Raw genomic sequence first — 19,831 nt, 5'->3', positions numbered from 1 at the left:
ATAATTCTGTAATCATAATTAACTCTTCCATGCTTTCAATTTATTCTAAAAGTTAATAAACAACATTTAACTGTTTAACTTATTATGATTACAGTGCAGAAACAAATAGTACATTGTGATTATATTTCTTTGTTTTGGGGTCCAAAATCATAGCCTTAGCAATAGGTTTTTAGGATCAAAGTCAAATGGGTTATGTTTTCTTCTGCTCCATATATTTTAAAAATTATGTAATATTTTAATTTTATTTATAAGTGGATAATGACTTTCTTATAGAGCCCTCCCCCACCCTGCCAGAGTTTGGAATTACTTTTTTACTTCTTATTGACAAAAAAATAAGATATTTTGATCATATTCTCAGAATTACCTGGCTTCTGTGTTATACTTGGTTATAAGAACTCACTTCCTTCTTGGAGATGGTCCTTTCACAATCGATGAAAGATAAAATTGATAAATTGGACTTTACCAAAATTAAAAACTTTTGCTCTATAAGAGATACTGTTAAGACAGTGTAAAGCCAGGTTATACCTGGGAGAAAATGTTTGCAAATCACATAGCTGATAAAGAACATATATCCTGACTATATAACAAATTTTTAAAGCTCAACAATAAGAAAACAACCAACTGATTAAAAAAATGGACAAAGATCTGAATAGACACTTCAGAGAAGATTTATGGATGCCAAATAACCATGTGAAAAGATACTCAACATTATTTGTCATTAGGGAAGTGAAAATTACTTCTCTAATGACAAATAATGAAGAGCTACTCAGTGAGGAGCTACTACACATTTATTAGAATTGTTAAGATCCAAAAAATTGGCAATACCAAACGCTGGTGATCTCATACTTGCTGGTGGGAATGCAAAATGGTGTAGCCACTTTGGGAGACAGTTTAGCAATTTCTTATAAAGTTACACACAGACTTAACCGTCAGAAAGAGAAAAACAAATACCGTATGCTAACACATATGTATGGAATCCAAAAAAAATGGTTCTGATGAAGCTAAGGGCAGGACAAGAATAAAGATGTAGAGGTAGGGAATGGACTTGAGGACACGGGGAGGGGGAAGGGTAAGCTGGGAGGAAGTGAGAGGGTAGCACTGACATATGTACACTAACAAAAGTAAAATCGATAGCTAGTGGGAAGCAGCTGCGTCGCACAGGGAGATCAGCTTGGTGCTTTGTGACCACCTAGAGGAGTGGGATAGGGAGGATGCGAGGGAGGTGCAAAAGGGAGGGGATATGGGGATATATGTATACATATAACTGATTCACTTTGTTATACAGCAGAAACTAACACAGCATTGTAAAGCAATTACACTCCAGTAAAGATGTTTAAAAAAACAAAAACAAAACACAGACTTACCATATGCCCCAGCAATTGCACTCCTAGGTATTTATCATACTGATTTGAAAATGTATGCTCACACAAAAACCTATGTGTGCTTTATTCACAACTGCTAGCTTTATTCATAATCATCAAAAAACTGGACGCAACCAAGAAGTTCTTCAATAGGTGATGGTACAGCCCATACAATGGGTTGTTAATCAACGAAAAGCAGGAATGAACTATTAATTAATGTTACAACATGGATGCATCTTAAATGCATTTTGCTAAGTTAAGGAAGCCAGATTGAAAAGACTACATACTAAATGATTCCATTCATACAGTCTTCTAGAAAGGGCAAAGCTATAGGGATGGAAAGCAAATCAGTGGTTGTTGGGGGTTGAGGAAGGGGGAGTGTTTGACTTGGGCAAGCATGTGGAAGTTTTTAGAGTGATGAACTAAACTGTTGTGGACATATGATGCTATGCATTCTTTAAAATCCATAGAACTTTATAGCATAAAAAGGTTAATGTATGCATATTTAAAAAATCAACCAGGAGTTTGAGGGATTCCAAAATGGAATGCAGACTGATAAAATAATCTAACCAATGTATTAGAAATGTATATGGCATAGCCTCACTGAAGGAATGGGTAAAAAGATGCTTGACTTGAATAACTTTGGAAAAGAATGCTTTGACTCGGAAACTGTTAAGACTAAAGATAAAGGTATACATAAACACTATACTCTGATAAAGTTGTGTCTCACGGGTACAGGTTAACAGTTCTGAAACTACTATACATGTGTATTAAGAATTAACAGATATGTAAAAGTTTGGTGGCTGATAGGGGCCAGGTTTCTCACTACTGGAAAGGGAGATTGGAGATAAGCATGGGGGGAAGGCTAGAACAAACATAGTAACTGACCAGTACTCCTCAAAACTGTTAAGGTCATCAAAAATAAGGTCTTTAGAAACTGTCACCAGAAAAAGATAAGACAACGTGATCACTAAGTATGATATGGTATCCTGAATGAGATCTGGAACAGAAAGGACATCAGGGAGAAATTAGTGATATCCAAGTTAAGTGTGTAGTTTAGTTAATACTAAAGTACTGGTGTTCATTCCCTAGTTGTGACAACCATGCCATATAGCGTAAGATATTAATAATAGGGGAAACTGGTATATGGGAACTCTCAGTACTATCTTGGTAACTTTTCTATATATCAAGCTATTCTAAAAAAGTTTGTTTAAATGAAAAAACCTCAATAAATGACATTTAACAAATTTATGATTATATAATATAGAACCAAATAGTTTATGCTATGATTACGTTTCTTTGTCTCTGTGTCCAAAGTCATGACCCTAAAGAGAACGTTTCTAGGATCAAGCTCAAATAGATTTTTTTTTTAACATATTTATTGGAGTATAGTTGCTTTACAAGGGTGTGTTAGTTTCTGCTGCATAACAAAGTGAATCAGCTATACGTATACATATATCCCCATATCCCCTCCCTCTTGCATCTCCCTCCCACCCTCCCTATCCCACCCCTCTAGCTGGTCACAAAGCACCGAGCTGATTTCCCTGTGCTATGTGGCTGCTTCCCACTAGCTATCTATTTTACATTTGGTAGTATATATATGTCCATGCCACTCTCTCACTTTGTCCCAGCTTACCCTTCCCCCTCCCCATGTCCTCAAGTCCATTCTCTACCTCTGCATCTTTATTCCTGTCCTGCCCCTAGGTTCTTCAGAACCTTTTTTTTTTTTTTTTTTAGATTCCATATATATGTGTTAGCATACAGTATTTGTTTTTCTCTCTTGGACTTACTTCACTCTGTATGACAGACTCTAGGTCCATCCACCTCACTGCAAATAACTCAATTTCGGTTTTTTTATGGCTGAGTAATAGTCCATTGTATATATGTGCCACATCTTCTTTATCCATCTGTCGATGGACACTTCGGTTGCTTCCATGTCCTAGCTATTGTAAATAGAGCTGCAGTGAACATTGTGGTACATGACTCTTTTTGAATTACAGTTTTCTCATGTTATATGCCCAGTAGTGGGATTGCTAGGTGATATGGTAGTTCTATTTTTAGTTTTTTAAGGAACCTCCATACTGTTCTCCATAGTGGCTGTATCAATTTACATTCCCACCAACAGTGCAGGAGGGTTCCCTTTTCTCCACACCCTCTCCAGCATTTATTGTTTGTAGATTTTTTGATGATGGCTGTTCAGACTGGTGTGAGGTGATACCTCATTGTAGTTTTGATTTGCATTTCTCTAATGATTAGTGATGTTGAGCATCCTTTCATGTGTTTGTTGGAAATCTGTATATCTTCTTTGGAGAAATGTCTATTTAGGTCTTCTGCCCAGTTTTGGATTGGGTTGTTTGATATTGAGCTTCATGAGCTGCTTGTAAATTTTGGAGATTAATCCTTTGTCAGTTGCTTCATTTGCAAATATTTTCCCCTATTCTGAGGGTTGTCTTTTCTTCTACATAAATTTCTCAAAATTATATACTACTTTAATTTTCTTTATAATTGAATCTTGACTTTCATATATAGCTTTTTCTCTAGAGTTTAGAATTACTGTTTTTTTCTTCTGATTGACAAAAGAATAAGACACCATTATATTCTCAAAATTATCTGGCCTGTCTGTCATACTCCGTTTTAAGAATCCACTTTCGGGCTTCCCTGGTGGCGCAGTGGTTGAGAGTCCGCCTGCCGATGCAGGAGACGCGGGTTCGTGCCCTGGTCCGGGAGGATCCCACGTGCCGCGGAGCGGCTGGGCCCGTGAGCCATGGCCGCTGAGCCTGTGCGTCCGGAGCCTGTGCTCCGCGACGGGAGAGGCCACGACAGTGAGAGGCCCGCATACCGCAAAAAAAAAAAAAAAAAAAAGAATCCACTTTCTTCTTGGAGACGGTTTTTTAGAGCCTTTTGTCAGTGTGGGACTTGTTACTGTGTAGGTCTGCTGCATGGTTGTCATTCTGGGTCTTTCCTTCGCTGTGTTACTGGATTATATATTCTGTTTCTTATATCCTATGTTTTCTTTGTCTCTCACTTCATTTCGCTGAACGACATCCTTGATGTCTTCGGAACATTGCTTAACAACAAAGTTTAGGGTTGTTGTGTGTCTGAGAATGTTTTTGCTTGACCTTTTTTGTTGATGGAGCTGTGGGTATAGAGTTTCAAGTTCAAAATTATAAACATTTTTTCCTCAGAACTTTGAAGGCAAGTCATATTGCCTTCTAGCATTTTGTGTTGTTACTGAGAAGCCTGATACCTGCTTATTTCTTGCCTTTCTGGAAACTTTAAAAATATTTTTCTTTCTTTTTTAAAATTTATTTATTTATTGGCTGTGTTGGGTCTTAGTTGTGGCACGTGGGATCTTTCATTGCAGCATGTGGGATCTTTCATTCTAGTGAACGGGCTCTTCATTGCAGTGCATGGCGTTCTCTCTAGTTGTGTCATGTGGGCTCATTAGTTGTGGTGCATGGGCCCTCTAGTTGCAGCATGCAGGCTCTCCAGTTGTGGCATGTGGGCTCTATAGTTGTGGTGTATGGGCTCTCTAGTTGTGGCACACAGCCTCAGTAGTTGCAGCGTGCGGGCTTGGTTGCCCCACAGCATGTGGGATCTTAGTTCCCCGACCAGGGGTTGAACTGGTGTCCCCTGCATTGCAAGATGGATTCTTAACCACTGGACCATCAGTGAAGTTCCTAAAATATTTTTCATATACACCTCATGCTCAAAAGTCACAAGAATGTTCCTAGATAAGGATCTTATTTTTATTCATCTGATTAGTGCTTGGTTTATAGTTTTTCAATATGAAGACTTGCATTTTACTTCAGTTCTCTGAAATTTTTTTCTATTATTTATTTGATTATTTCCTCTCCTTTATTTTCTTGATTTTTTCTGACTGGAATATCTGTTATTCAGATGTTGAATCTTTTAGGTTTATATTCCATTTATTATATTGTTTGTTCCATATTTTCCTCTTTCTTTTTGCTGTATGTTCTAGGAAATACCCCTGCCTTAATTTTCTAGTCCTTCTTTCGAAAAATGTTTTCAGCATTCTTTATGAGGATGATGAGCTCTTGGCTGAGGCAATGGGGGCAATGAGCCTTGTGTCTCTCTCATCCTGCAGCAGGCTAACCTAGACTTCTTCACATGACAGTTGTTGGAACTTAAGCGAGGTAAGCAGAATTGCAAGGACTTTTGAAGTACAGACTTAGGATTGGCTTAGAACTTAACAACGTCCCTTCTGTTGGAAGGTTTTGGGCAAAACAAATCATGAAGCCAGCCCAGATTCAAGGAATAGGAGAATAGACTACACCTTTTGATGGGAAGGGCTACAAAGTCATATTGCAAAGGGTATTAATTCAAAAAGGGGTAGGAAATTATGTTTAGCCATCCTCTCTGGGGCTTGATATGATATGCTATTTACTTAAATATTCTTTTACCTTTATAAATAAAGTTTTATGATTTCCTTTATATGTGTGTCTGTGTGTGTGTCTATATACACTGTATATAGAGCTTCATATTGTCAAAGAAACCAGAGCTGCACATGTGTGAATGTGGTAAAAATGGATTTTATTGAGGAGCCATTGCTGTAGGGGAAAAAAGACCTAAGTATAGAACTGTGCTCAGTTCTGAATACAGCATGGACATTCCTTGGGCATTTATAGCCAAGGAGCAGGATGGGGGTCAGTGGATGGAAAATTACTGAGAGGAAACATCAGGAATAGGATGGATCGTGGTTAAACCAACTGACAGGATTCTTGCTGGAGGCAGGCCAGAGTGATTAGATACTCAAGGTGGAAGATTCATGCTAAAATGACTTAGCAGGATTCTTGCTAAAACTGGGTGATACAGAGATTAATGTAGACGGCCAAAGGTTGAGACCTAGTTGAGAAGAGGGTTCCGAGGAGCTTGATTAAAATTTGGTCAGTGTGAGCGTCTTTGTCAGTGTGTATATTTGTGTATATATATGCCAAAAACTCTGAATTTCTCAATATTTAAAAGATTTCTTAAGATTCTATTGTGAAGATTTCAGCTTGATGAAGAAATGACAAATATGCGTACAGCTCGTGTGTTTGAAAATTTCCTACAGACTATTATGATTTGCTTCCTTTGGAAAAAAATGAAGGAAAAAATACTATATTTAGAATTTAGATAGTATATTTTTGTTTCAGATATATGACAAATGGTCAGTGAGGCCTAGTTAGAAGGGCATTTTGATTTCTATACTTTTTTTTTTTGCCAACGTTTTTTCCTCCCTTAGTAAGATAAAACATTTGAATAGTAACTAGATTCTCTACTTGTCTTGCTGGGTTTTGGGAGGGAGCTGGCAAAAAAGTGATAATCCTCTACTTCTGATGCCAAACCTTGGGAAGGACAGTCTGGTGAGATGCAGGCTTTACTCTAAAGTCTCAGAGCTGTGGGATGGGGTGCATTATTGTAAAAAGTCTGAAATTCAGGGATCCTTATATCTGACTCATAATTTATGAGGAGACAATGCCACAACATCCCCATCAGCCATATCTATCTCAAGAGGAAGAGTATTTGGATACGAGCAATTCATCCTTTTTTCTTTGTGCTGCTACCACACTATCCATAATCTGGGCATAGTTTACTGTCGAAGATTCTATTCCTATGTACCACTGCAATAATATTTTACAATAGCATCACACATCCACCTTTTTCAACCTCCCCACCTCCAACACATCAGAAATTCATTCTCTATACTACAACTGGAGGCTTCCTTTTGTAATGTAAATCTGGTCACATCCTCTTCTACTTAAAAAGTATTAGTAACTTTTTGTGGCTCTTAAAATGAAGATCACAATTCTTACCATAGCTTACAATAAACACTTAATGTTGAGACTTGAGAAATGTATCAATGTGTGGAATAGCCAGGCACTTTCTAATATGGCATATTTTTGAATTTATACATTTAAGGACCTACACAGTCAAGATGATACTCTCATGGATTGATGTTTAGTTAATGAGGTAAACAGGTTTAACTTAGATTGATAAATTTGTAAAATTAGTAGACATTTTAAATTGCTCATTATTTATGTATTATAAACACCTGTTTTTCTATGTTCTTTTTTTTTTCCAGCGTTACTGAGATACAGTTGATGTATAGCACTGTGTAAGGTTAATGTATAGAGTGTGATGATTTGATACACATATATATTGTGAAATGACTACCACAATAGGGTTACTAAACACCTTTATCACATTATTTTTTTGTGTGTGTAGTGGGAACGTTTAAGATCTACTCTTTTAATAACTTTCAAGTATATGATACAGTATTGTTAGCTAGAGTCACCATGCTGTATATTAGATCCCCTGAACTTATTCATCTTGAAACTGAAAGTTTATACCTTTTACCAACATCTTCCCATTTCCCCCACCTCTAAGCTCCTGGCAACCACTGTTCTACTCTGTTTCTGTTAGTTCGGCTTTTTTCATATTCCACATATAAGTGAGGTCATACAGTATTTGTCTCTCTGTGTCTGACTCACGTCACTTAACATAATGCCATCAAGATCCATCCATTTTGTAGCAAATGGCAGGATTTCCTTCTTTCTCATGGCTGAATAATATTCATATGTGTGTGTGTAACATTTACTTTATTCATCCATTGATGAACACTTAGGTTGTTTCTGTATCTTGGCTTTTGTGAATAAGGCTGCGATGAACATGGGTTTACAGGTATCTCTTTGGGTTCCTGATTTCATTTCCTTTGGATATATACCCAGAAGTGTGATTGCTGGATTGTATGGTGGTTCTAGTTTCAATTTTTTGAGGAACCTACCTACTGTTTTCCAAAGTGAATGTATCAGTTTATGTTCCCACCAGCAGTGCACGAGGACTCCCTTTCTCCACATCCTAGCCAACACTTGTTATTTGTTGTCTCTTTGATAAGTCATTCTAACAGATGTGATATCTTGTTGTCTTAATTTCTCTGATGATTAGTGATGTTGAGCATCTTTTCATGTACCTGTTAGCCATTTATATATCTTCTTTTGAAAAATGTCTATTCACTTTCTCTGCCGATTATTTATTTATTTATTTATTTTTGCTGTGTTGGGTCTTCGTTCAAGCGGGGGCCACTCTTCATCGCGGTGCGCGGGCCTCTCACTATCGCGGCCTCTCTTGTTGCGAAGCACAGGCTTCAGATGCGCAGGCTCAGTAGTTGTGGCTCATGGGCCTAGATGCTCCGTGGCATGTGGGATCCTCCCAGACCAGGGCTCAAACCCGTGTCCCCTGCATTAACAGGCAGATCCTCAACCACTGCGCCACCAGGGAAGCCCCTCTCTGCCGATTTTAAAATTGGATTGTTTGGGGGTTTTTTGCTGCTGAGTTGTATGAGTTACATGTATATTTTGGATAGTAACCCTTTATTGGATATGTGGTTCGCAAATATTTTCTTGCATTCCATAGAATTACAAAAGAAAATTGTCTTTTCATTCTGTTGATTTTTTCTGTCACTGTGCAGAAGCTGTTTAGTTTGGTATAGTCCCATTTATTTATTTTTGCTTTTGTTGCTTATGCTTTTGGTGTCATATCCATAAAATCATAAAATCATTGTCATATCCAGTGTCAAGGAGCTTTCCCCCTATGTTTTCTTCTAGGAGTTGTATAGTTTCAGGTCTTACGTTTAACATCCTTTTTTGCCACTAGACCACTTGCCTCCAAAATGAATGTTGCAATTCTGTAAGGTGTCGTAGGGAGGTTTTGCAGAAAATCAGTTCGTTTTGAAGAATCTTTAAATGGTATGATGGAGAGTAGGCTTTATAGCAGGTTGCTGGCGTCATAGTTTGCAATGTTCTCTTCCTTTCCCCCAACCTCTCCTACCCAGATCACTATCCAAACACAATTGCATTTATTTTTCTGCATGTCTGTTCTTCTGGCAATAGCCAAAATATATTTGCTTACTCATGAGAATAGATTACACAAGATTCTAATCTACTTGTACTAATGATACCTGTTGTAACTAGAAGGCCTTCAAATATTTTCTGAACAAAGGAAAATTATCTTGACTTATTTTCTTTTGGATAGAATGGGGAAATTTTTATTTTTTTTGTGGAGTCTTTTGGGGGTATTGGGATTTCTCTGGGGACAATTTTGGGATAAAGAAACTACTGCATACATCAAAAGAACTTAAGGATTTCTGCTACCCAACTGTCTATAAGATTTTACCTAAAGATTTCCATTTAAAAAAGGCTATTAAATAGAGCTACTAAAATAAGTAATTAAAAGATAATGTAAATTTCAAAGTAGACTAATGTAGTAAGTTGATAAATGGGACTTTTCCTCTTCCCTCTTATTTTGGGCTGAGGTCTCAGAGCTGAGAACAGAGCACATCAGTGCCTGGAGATTCTCAAGGAGGATACTACCTGATCTGTGTAGAACTTGTTATGGCCACAGTCCCTGCTAGGAAAGCAGTTCTAGGTAGTTCCTTGCAAATGGTGGCTCTTTGCAGTGCCGCGTGACTCTGCCAGCTCATCTACAACTGATTGGTGATTGTTGGACTCAGTAGTCGATCCCTCCGTCTGTAGCCAGCCAGGGCCTACAAGATGCTGCCATGAAGGCGCTGCCTACATAATGGAGGTCAATGCTGGTCAATGAGATTCTTTCTTTGATTTTTTTTAAACAGAAGTTACAGTGATATAGGCAGTTGGTTATAGGAGCAAGAGTCAGAAAACACAAGTAAATAACTGAGTCATGTCAGTGTTGAAACAATAAAATAGAGATCCACCAACTCCTGCAAGAGCTGCCTGAATCTAAATATTAAAAAATGTTTTTTTCATCTGATCAGGTTCTATTTAAGTTTCATGTAAGCTTGTTTTCAAGCATAAGTGAGATTTAGGCTACAGGGAATTGTGCTCTTGATTTGTCAGTTTACAGGAGGCATTTTTTTCTACTTCCATTCTTCATACATATTTACTTATCTGAGTGGCTACAGTTGTTGCACTAGTGATTCTCTTTGAAATGTCCACTATAATTCCTGTCCACTTGAGCTATAAGAACTGACAGTATCTTCAGTTGTCATCGTGACTCCTTAGGCACCGGGAGTGCTGTTAGGCTGTCAGGAAAGGAAGGCTTGGTAAGATAGTGTTTATTTTACAGAGTAATAATCTTTTCTCTGAATGTTGTTCTCAATTCTATTCCAGAAAGTGTCACTGCTAAATAAAACTTCATTTCTAAGGAGAAAACATGTAATACACAGGATTCCATAGAGAGTTCATGCTGTTGGCTTCTAGTGGGCTTGAAATAAGAGATTAATGTGTAGTTATATAGAAATCTAGTAGGTTAAACTGGAGAGTGGGGGGAAAGAGAGAGAGAGAGAATATGACTATGAGAGAATATAGTTCTCTTTTCCAGGTTTATACTTTCTCCACCATGAACCTGAGAGAATAATCTGGCCTGTGTAAATAACTGCAGGCCTCACTGAGTTTCTGTAGATTTTCTGGAGATAAATTGTATTGAAATTCTCATGATCACTACCATCTCTGCCTGTTAAGTAGATACTGGGGAAAACCTCTCTCTCCAAGGTAAAGGTTGGGGTGTGTAAATTAGAAATACAGAATGTGCAGGGAACCCCAGCCTGACCTACTGGCTTCTCCATTTGAGGGCTTTTCTTGCTTTTCTTTCTGGTAGCTTTAATCTCAGGTACCACTGAAGTGGCACCTTCTGACAACCTCTCTCTGTGACAGCACCTCTTGGTCTCGTTTCTTCTGATTGACTCTTATCGTAGGGGCCTCTCTTCAGCAGCTGTAGTTCTTCACGGTCCCCAGCAGTTCTCAGTTGCAGCCATTCCCCGTAGCAGTGTTACAGCGGATTTGACCCCAGGCCCCTTGCTTCCTCCTGTAGCAACATCATCTGATCTCAGCCTTGCTTTTCACCTCAGCTCTCACCAGTCACTTCCTGCCTGCTTTCCCACCTCAGTGGACTTATTCATACCAATATAGTTGTGGTTTTCCAAATATAACCCACTGTTCGATACCTACTCCTCTTCATGTCAGCCCCCAACTTTGGTTCAAAGGTTACTTTTTATATGATTTCCTAGGTGGAATTAACCACTGTCTCCTTTCTGCCCCTCATCTGTACTCTAAACGACTATCATAACATCTATAATTCTTTGTTGCTTATGTCTCCCTTGAATGGAGCAGAAATGAGTTATCCCCACCAAGGCCTGCCCAAATTGCAAATTCTTGAGCAAAATAAATATTGTTGCTCTTTTAAGCCACTAAATTTTGGAGTAGTTTGTTATGCAGTCATAGAAACTGAGTTAGATTTTGGTGTTTGGAGGTGGGGTGCCATGTAACAGAAACCTCAAAATGCAGCAGTGACTGAAGCTAAACTAGACAGGACTAGACAGTGGGCAGAAGGTGGAGGACCTTGAAGAGATTGTTAGGGGAAACCTCATGGCTCTCAAGGAGGATGTCAGTGAATGTTTAAAGGAAAGTAAAAAATTATCATTGGGAGCTGGAGAAAAGATCCTTGTTATGTAATAGCAGAAAGTTTAGCAACATTGTACTTATGGTAACGTGGAAAGTAGAAAACGGTTATAATGAATTGCATGAATTTGAAGATGTTTTCTGGCTATTTCTTGATGCCTATAGGAAAATTAATAGGACAAAGTGCTGTGGTATGAAGGCTTGTATCCCCCAAGATTCAAGTGTTAATGCCGAATGTTATGGTACTAGGAGATGGGGCCTTTGGGAGGTGCTTAGGTCATAATGGTGGAGCCCTCATGAATGGGTTTACTGCTTTTATAAAAGAGACCCCACAGAGCTCCCTAACCCTTCCACCATGAGAGAACACAGTGAGAAGTTGGCAGTCTGTAACCTGGAAAAGGGCTTTCACCAGAACCTACCCATGCTGGCACACTGCTCTTGGATTTCCAGCCTTCAGAACTGTGAGAAATACATTTTTGTGGTTTATAAGCCACCAACTTTGGCATTTTGTTAATAGTAGTTCAACTGGACTAAGAAACAGAAGCTAAGGAAAGAATTATTAAATATAGAGGAAGGGGAACTTACTGAGTTTGAAAATAAAACTCTCTTTTCCAGTTTCTCCAGATGGCAGACAATTCTCAAGTTAAGAAAAGTCTTATGGAAAGAGATCAAATCTAGAGTATTGTGAGAAAACATGGTTTAACTACAAAGCCAAGGGAGTGATTATAAAACTGTTAGTTAAGGCTGCAGGAGATTTAATGCTGTGCCTCACAAAGGCAAATAGTCCCTCTAAGGATCTTGAGAACATGCCATGCCTATTCTCACAGATGACTCACAGATCTTCTCTATTCAATGAAAAGGTCCTCTAAGAATTTTAAAAAACTTGTCCCTCAGGACCCTTATAGGAGCTCAAGGACTTATACCGAAATTTACGGGTGTGATTTTTGTCTGATGGAGTGGATTATAAATTGATTCATAAGAAATCTACACAGTTAAAAAAAGACTTTATTTTTTAGAGCAGTTTTGGGTTCACAACAAAATGCAACAGAAAGCGCAGAGAATGCCCACATAGCCCCTTGTCCCTCTCGGACACCAGAGTAGTACCTTTGGTAAAACTGATGAACCTACATTGACACATCATTATCATGCCTGGTTCATAGTTTACATTAGGGTTCACTTTTGGTATATATTCAATAGGTTTGGACAAATGTATAATGACATATGTCACACTATTATAGGCCTTAAAAATCCTTTGTGCTTTGCCTATTCATCCATCCCTCCCCCAACCCCTAGCAACCATTAATCTTTTTGCTGCCTCCATAGTTTTGCCTTTTCCAGAATGTCATATAGTTGGAGTCATACAGTGTGTAACCTTTTCAGATTGGCTTCTTTCACTTATGCATTTAAGTTTCCTCCATGTCTTTTTATGGCTTGATAGCTCATTTCTTTTTAGCACCAAATTATATTCCATTGTGTGAATGGTTTATTTATTCATTCACCTACTGAAGGATATCTCGGTTATTTCCAAAGTTTGGCAGTTATGAATAAAGCTGCTATAAACATCTGTATGCAGGTTTTTGTGAGGACGTAAGTCTTCAGCTTCTTTGGGTTAATACCAGGGAGGGTGATGGCTGGATCATATTGTAAGAATATGTATAATTTTGTGAGAAACTGCCAGTTGTCTTCCAAAGTGGCTACACTGTTTTGCATTCCCACCATCTATGAATGAGAGCTTGTGTTACTCCATAGCCTCACCAATATTTGGTGGTGTCAGTTTTCTGGATTTTGGCCATTCTCATAGGTGTGTAGTGGTGTCTCATTGTTTTAATTTGCATTTCCCTAATCAAGTATGATGTCGAACATCTTTTCATATGCTTATTTGCTGTCTGTATATCTACTTTGGTGGGTGTCCAGATCTCTTGCCCATTATTATTTATTTATTTATTTATTTCATTTTTTATTTTTTTTTGCGGTACGCGGGCGTCTCACTGTTGTGGCCTCTCCAGTTGCGGAGTGCAGGCTCAGCGGTTCACGGGCCCAGCCGCTCCGCGGCGTGTGGGATCTTCCTGGACCAGGGCACGAACCCGTGTACCCTGCATTGACAGGCGGAATCTCAACCACTGCGCTACCAGGGAAGCCCACCCATATTTAAATTGGGTTGTTCATTTTCCTACTGTTAAGTTTTCAGAATTTTTTGTATATTTTGATTGAACCCCTCCCAACATGATGGACAGCCCACCTGTTGCTCTCTTCCCAAAGGCTCTGCTCCATGGTTTCTTTCCAAAGGTGAGGAAAAGGAAGAGTAAATAACTTAGTTAAAATACCATTGAGAAGAAAAATAATACTGTTATTTTCAAGAAGTCCTCTTCAGAAGGATAGCTTTTCCAATAACATTTTAAAAGGAAAAAAAGAATTCTTTGTATATTTTAGGTAGCAATCTTTTATCAGATATGTTTTTTACAAATATTTTCCCTGGTCTATGGCTTGTCTTCTCAGTCTCTTGATCCACATAGTTTTTAAAATGATTATATCAGCTTGGATTGAAAGGCACAGAGACAGCACAAAATGAAAAGAGGGCTTTGGATCCCAACCTTCTATAGACAGGAAGCATGCTAAGAACATGGCTACTTAACATGAACCAACAACCCAGACCTGGGAAGCCATGAGCCACAGTGAATCATTCCTGAGCAGTACAATTAAGCTGTAATAGAGGAACTAGCAGCATGTGCCCAGCTGAGTTTAATGGACCAGTGACTGCTGTCCCCTTTCCCCCTTTTTGAATGGGAGTGTCTGTAGGAGTTATCCTATGCCTGCTCTACCTTTGTGTATTCGTGTTTGTGGAGGCAGATAACTTATCTTTTTTTGTTTACAGCTCTTCAGATCAAGAGGAACTCTTCTCAAGGGGCTATATTTAAGGAACTATACTCAAGAAGTTCATCAATACCTGGACCTCAAACCTCAGTCTGATGTTATGAGTATCGGTGGGAGGGAATGAGTATATTTTGCACGTAGGAGGGATGTGAACTGCTGTAGCCAGAAGGTGGACTGTGGTATGTTATATTTTTGACAACTGGTCTCAGCAATATTTTGGGTCCCACATGCTGTTTTAGAAACTTGCCACTTCCCATCAAGAGACTGAGTTTACTTCCCCTATCTTTGAACTTGGGCTGGACTTTGCACTGATTAGTGGTATTGGGGGAAGTGATACTGTATGACTTCCAAGGCTAGGTTATAAAAGATGGTACTGCTTCTGCCTCCCTCTCAGAATGCTTACCTTTAGAATCTAGCCACCCACTGTGGTGTGAGGAAGCCTAGGCCACATATTGAAGCCATGTGTAGGTATTCTGGCACCAGATTCTCATCTGACAGCATCAACCACCAGATACCTTAGTGAATGAGGCTTTATATAATTGCAGTCCCCAGCCTTTGAGCCCTCCCAGCTGATGCTGAGTGGAGCAGAGATGAGCAGTCCTCTCCAAGGCCTGTCCAAATTGCAGGTTCATGAACAAAAAAATATTGTTGCTTTAGGTCAGTAAGATTTAGGGTAATTTTGAAATATAGTCTTAGTAACAAATAATTAGAATGGTTTATAGTTTGGGGTTTATTTTTTAATTAAGTTTTGGTAATAAAGTTATGCTGCCTTCATGAAATGAGACACATTTTATCTTTTTGTTTGGTATGGAATAGTTTAAGTAATAGTGTAATTATTTGTTCCTTAACATCTAGGTAGACTCAAATTGAAAGGTTTTTTGTTTGTCTTGTTATTATCTAAAATAATAGTCACTTTTCTAATCCCTTCTTTGGTAAGTAGTCAGTTTGGATTTTCTACTTGGTTTACTTTGGTTTATTTGTATTTTCTAGGAAATCATACATTTCTTCTATTCCTAGTCTTGCTAATGTTTGTTTTGTCTTACATTTTTAAGCAGGATCATAAAGGGTTGTGTGTATGTGTGTGTGTGTGTTTGTGTGTGTGTGTGTATGTTTGTATCTTGTTAGTCTTTAAAACAACATCTTTTGGAATTATTTATCAATTCTACTATTTTCCTATATCTGTTATAGATTATAGGTAGATTATATCTGTTATTTTTATCCATTCACTCCTCAAATTTTCTTTCAGTTAATTTTGTGCTTTTTTTCAAAAGAACCCCCCAAACTTAGGATAAACATAATGTTTCTGGACTTTTATTCATTTGTCTTCATAATGAAAGGATTTAGGGACATAAATTTTTGTCTAATTATGGCTTTTTCTGTGTTCTATAAATTTTTATGTATTTACCTTTTCATTAATTTCTAGTATGTGATTTTTCTCATTGATCAGGAATTAATTTTCAAATCATTAAGATATTTCAAGCCATTTAAAAATTATTTCTTATATTATTGAATTATCAGTGACTGTGACCTATAATATATTTACTTTTAAATATTTCTTATGGTTTGCTATGTGGAAATCTTTTAAAATCTGTCAGCAAATTAAAATGTAAATTGTCTCACTGAGTAAAGTAAGATTCCATACTGTCTTAGTTCAGGCTGCTTTAATAAAAATATCATAGTCTGGGTGGGTAGCTTAAACAACAAAAACTTATTTCTTATAGTTTGGAGGCTGGAAAGTCCAAGAGCAAGGCACCTGTCTGATGAGAACTTGCTTCCTGGTTCACAGAAGGCTGTCTTCTCGCTGTGTCCTCACATGGCAGAAGGGGCAAGAGAGCTCTCTGGGATATCTTTTATAAGGGCACTAATCCCATTCATTAGGGCTCCATACTCACTCCCAAAGGCCTCACCTCCTAATACCATCACACTGGGGTTTAGGATTTCAACATAGGAATTTTGGAGGGACACAAACATACAGTCTATAACATTCTGCCCCTGACCTTCCAAAACTCATATTCTTCTCACATGCAAAATACATCCATCCATTCCAACAGCCACAAAAGTTTTAACGCATTTTCATCATCATCTCTAAAGTTTGAAGTTCAAAGTCTCTGTAAATATCATCTAAATCAGATTATGAGTGAGACTGAGGTATGATTTATTCAGGGGCAAAATTCTTCTCCAGCTATGAACCTGTGAAAGCAAACAAGTTATGTGCTTCCAAAATACAGTGGTGGGACAGGTAAAGGATAGACATTCCTATTCCAAAAAGGGGGAAGTAGGAAAAAAGAAAGGAGTGACAGTTTCTAAGTAAGTACAAAACCTAATGCAGCAAATTCTATTAAACCTTAAGGCTTGAGAATAATCTTCTTTGGCCTGATGCTGTGCCTTTCAGACCCACTGGGGTGGCAATGTCACCATCATGGCTTGGTGGTATGCTGCCCACACCATGGCTCTGTGTAGTGGCCCTGCTCATGCTGCAGCTCTGTGTCAGGGTCCTGCTACTAAGGCACTGGGCAGGGGCATGCTGGCCCATCTGAACCAGAGGGGTGGCCTCACCCTTTGAAACCATTCTGCCTACCCCAACCCTGGACCTGTGATGGCAGTGGCAGCCCTGATAATATCTGAAGTGCCTTGGAAGTAGGGGGAGAAGGGGAGTGGTGTTATTCTTTTCTTGTCTTGAAGAATAACATCTGGCTTCTGTTGAGATGGTTGTTGAGGGCTGTGGTTTATATCCATATTAATCTCCTTACCAAACAGTCACTTTACTGCACCTTTAGTATTCTTTTCCAGGAATGCTTTCTTATTTTGCAATACAGATAGGCTGAGAATTTTCCAAATCTTTAAGCTCTAGTTCTTTTTTGCTTAACAGTTCCATCTTCAAATCATTTCTCTCTTCTCACATTTTACCATAAGCAGTCCAGAGGAACCAGGCCACTCCATTGCTTGCAAGTTTTTCCTTCCACAGAACACCAGAACATGAACTCAATTCAGTCAAGTTCTTTGCCACTTTATAATAAGGATCACCTTTTCTCCAGTTTCCAATAACATGTTCCTCATTTCCATCTGAGACCTCATCATAACGGCCTTTATGGTCCATATTTCTACCAACATTCTGCTCAGGATTACTTAAATATTTTCTAAGAAGACTGAGGTTTTCTCTCCAGTTCTCTTTTCTTTCTGAACCCTCACCATAATTACCCCTAATGCTCATATTTCTAGCATGTACCTCTAAACCCTTCCAGCTACTATCAATAAGCCAGTTGCAAAGTCACTTCAACTTTTTAAGTTGTTTGTTATGGCAGCATCCCACTCTCAATACCCAAATCTGTAGCAGTCAAGGTTCTCCAGAGAAGCAGAACATCTGGAGGCTGAGAAGTCCCACAATCTGCCATCTGCAAGCTGGAGACCTAAGAAGGCCAGTGGTGTAATCCAGTCTGAGTTTGAAGGCCTGAGAACCAGAGGAGCCAGTGATGTAAATTCCACTTCAAGGGCAGAAGATGAGATGAGATGTCTCAGCTCAAACAGTGAAGCTGGACAAAAGGAGCAAATTCCTCCTTCCTCCACATTCGAACAGGTCAGAAGGCTCAAGGAGAGACTTCTTCAAGAAGATGAAATTAATAAAATACCTAATGAGTCTGAGTCTATTGAGAAGAGATTTATACAAGCTCTGGAGAATATGGGGGGAAAATTAATGTTAAAAGCATAGAAAAGTAAAAAATGGAAAAAAAGAAATTCTTAACTAGGGAAAATAATCATAGTAAACATGATTCAGCTATCATAGTATTTACATGGTCAACATAAACATTGGATATTAATCTAAGCAATAGATATGGATCCTGTAGTATGATCCTGTGGTATTGGTACCAGAGGTCTTTAGAAGGGCTGGCTAGCGGGGTAATGTGGAGGAGAGAGACTAGGAAAAAAATGGATATTGATCAATTTTAACTTTATAAGATTTTGGAAGAACAAGGGAACCCAAGTGTTTGTGTGTGTGTGCATGTGTTTGTGTGTGGTGAGAATGGTGGTTATATGTGAAAGAGAGCTAAATTCTCATCTTTTGTAATAGATATTATCAGTAGATAGTAATGCCTATAACTGAAAGTCAGGAAGAACGTAAGAATGTTATTTAGAGATTGGGAGTAAATACCAAAAACCAACAGGAAGAGTTGAAGCAATTGCCTCCCAGGGTGAGAAATTTGAAATATGTGGGGCCTGATGTTTTTTATAACAAGTCTTATAAAGTTTTAAATGATGTACATGTGTGATTTTGCCAAAAATAACCCCCACAAACCTAAATTAAAAATAAAATGGAAAAACGAAAGATAACAGAGACTTAATAGATCCAGGAGATGTATAAGGAGGAGTTCTACAATGTTAAAAAAAATACGGAGAGAGAACAAGAACTCATATTAGAAGAAAGACCTAAGTCTGCATCTTGAAGGATACCCCATTCCCTCACCCTGACCCAAGTTTCTGTTAGCATTGATGAGAACAACTGATAATAGGCATATCCCTATAAAAGTTTCAAAATACAGGGAAAACAATAAAATCTTGCTGGGTTCCAGATAGAAAAAATAAGTTACTTGTGAAGGAAAAAAAAATCAGACTGAGATTGAATTTCCTGCATCCAAGTTTGGAGACTAGAAGATGGTAGAATAATGTCAATGGACTAGTGAGAGAATTATACCCCATGAATCCTGTACTAGGCTAAGCTATCAGTCATCTGTCAGGGAGAGAGAGATTTGCAGATTTTTGAGGAGTCAGAGATTAGAGAAGTCTTGAGAAAGTATACTAACCAACAAAAGGGTTTGAACAGTGACTGTAGGATATGGGAAGATAAAAAAGAGAGGAAATAGTGGTAAGCAGGGAAGCTGTCAGTATACACGTGGTCCAATTTCAGTGGTTAATGAAGCTGTTTCCAATTGTTGGAAAATGCTTCCTGTAAGTTCTAAAGAAGTATTCTTTTTTTCTCTACCTTTCAGCTTGAAAATTTTCAAAATAAAAATTTGAAAGACTTTTACCTAGATTTACCAATTTCTCATGCAGTATATCACTTCTAATTCTTTAGAAATGGCTGATTGTAGGGCAGGAAAAACAGAAGGTGAGCCTGCGTTGTTTTAACCTGACAGAAAGTAAGGAAATGTGCCAAGATGAATGGGGACC

General features: G+C 38.3%; 1 long non-coding RNA gene across 6 annotated transcripts in view; it reads left to right on the top strand.

Moving 5' to 3' along the window:
* Nucleotides 1–19,831, top strand: part of LOC131753607 (uncharacterized) — a 125,130-nt gene that overhangs the window by 19,305 nt on the left and 85,994 nt on the right. For 3 of the 6 annotated variants that reach the window (XR_010839574.1, XR_010839569.1, XR_010839570.1), the window contains one exon: nucleotides 14,670–14,847. The exons of the other annotated variants lie outside the window; for them this stretch is intronic. This is a non-coding gene — a long non-coding RNA (uncharacterized lncRNA). The remainder of the gene's footprint in view (nucleotides 1–14,669; nucleotides 14,848–19,831) is intronic. 6 annotated transcript variants of the gene reach the window in all.

This window comes from Kogia breviceps, chromosome 3 (assembly GCF_026419965.1).
Source record: "Kogia breviceps isolate mKogBre1 chromosome 3, mKogBre1 haplotype 1, whole genome shotgun sequence".
In the NCBI taxonomy this organism is placed as follows: Eukaryota; Metazoa; Chordata; class Mammalia; order Artiodactyla; family Physeteridae; genus Kogia; species Kogia breviceps.
Note: the sequence above shows the minus strand (reverse complement) of the source record. Positions and strands in the feature narration are given on the sequence as shown.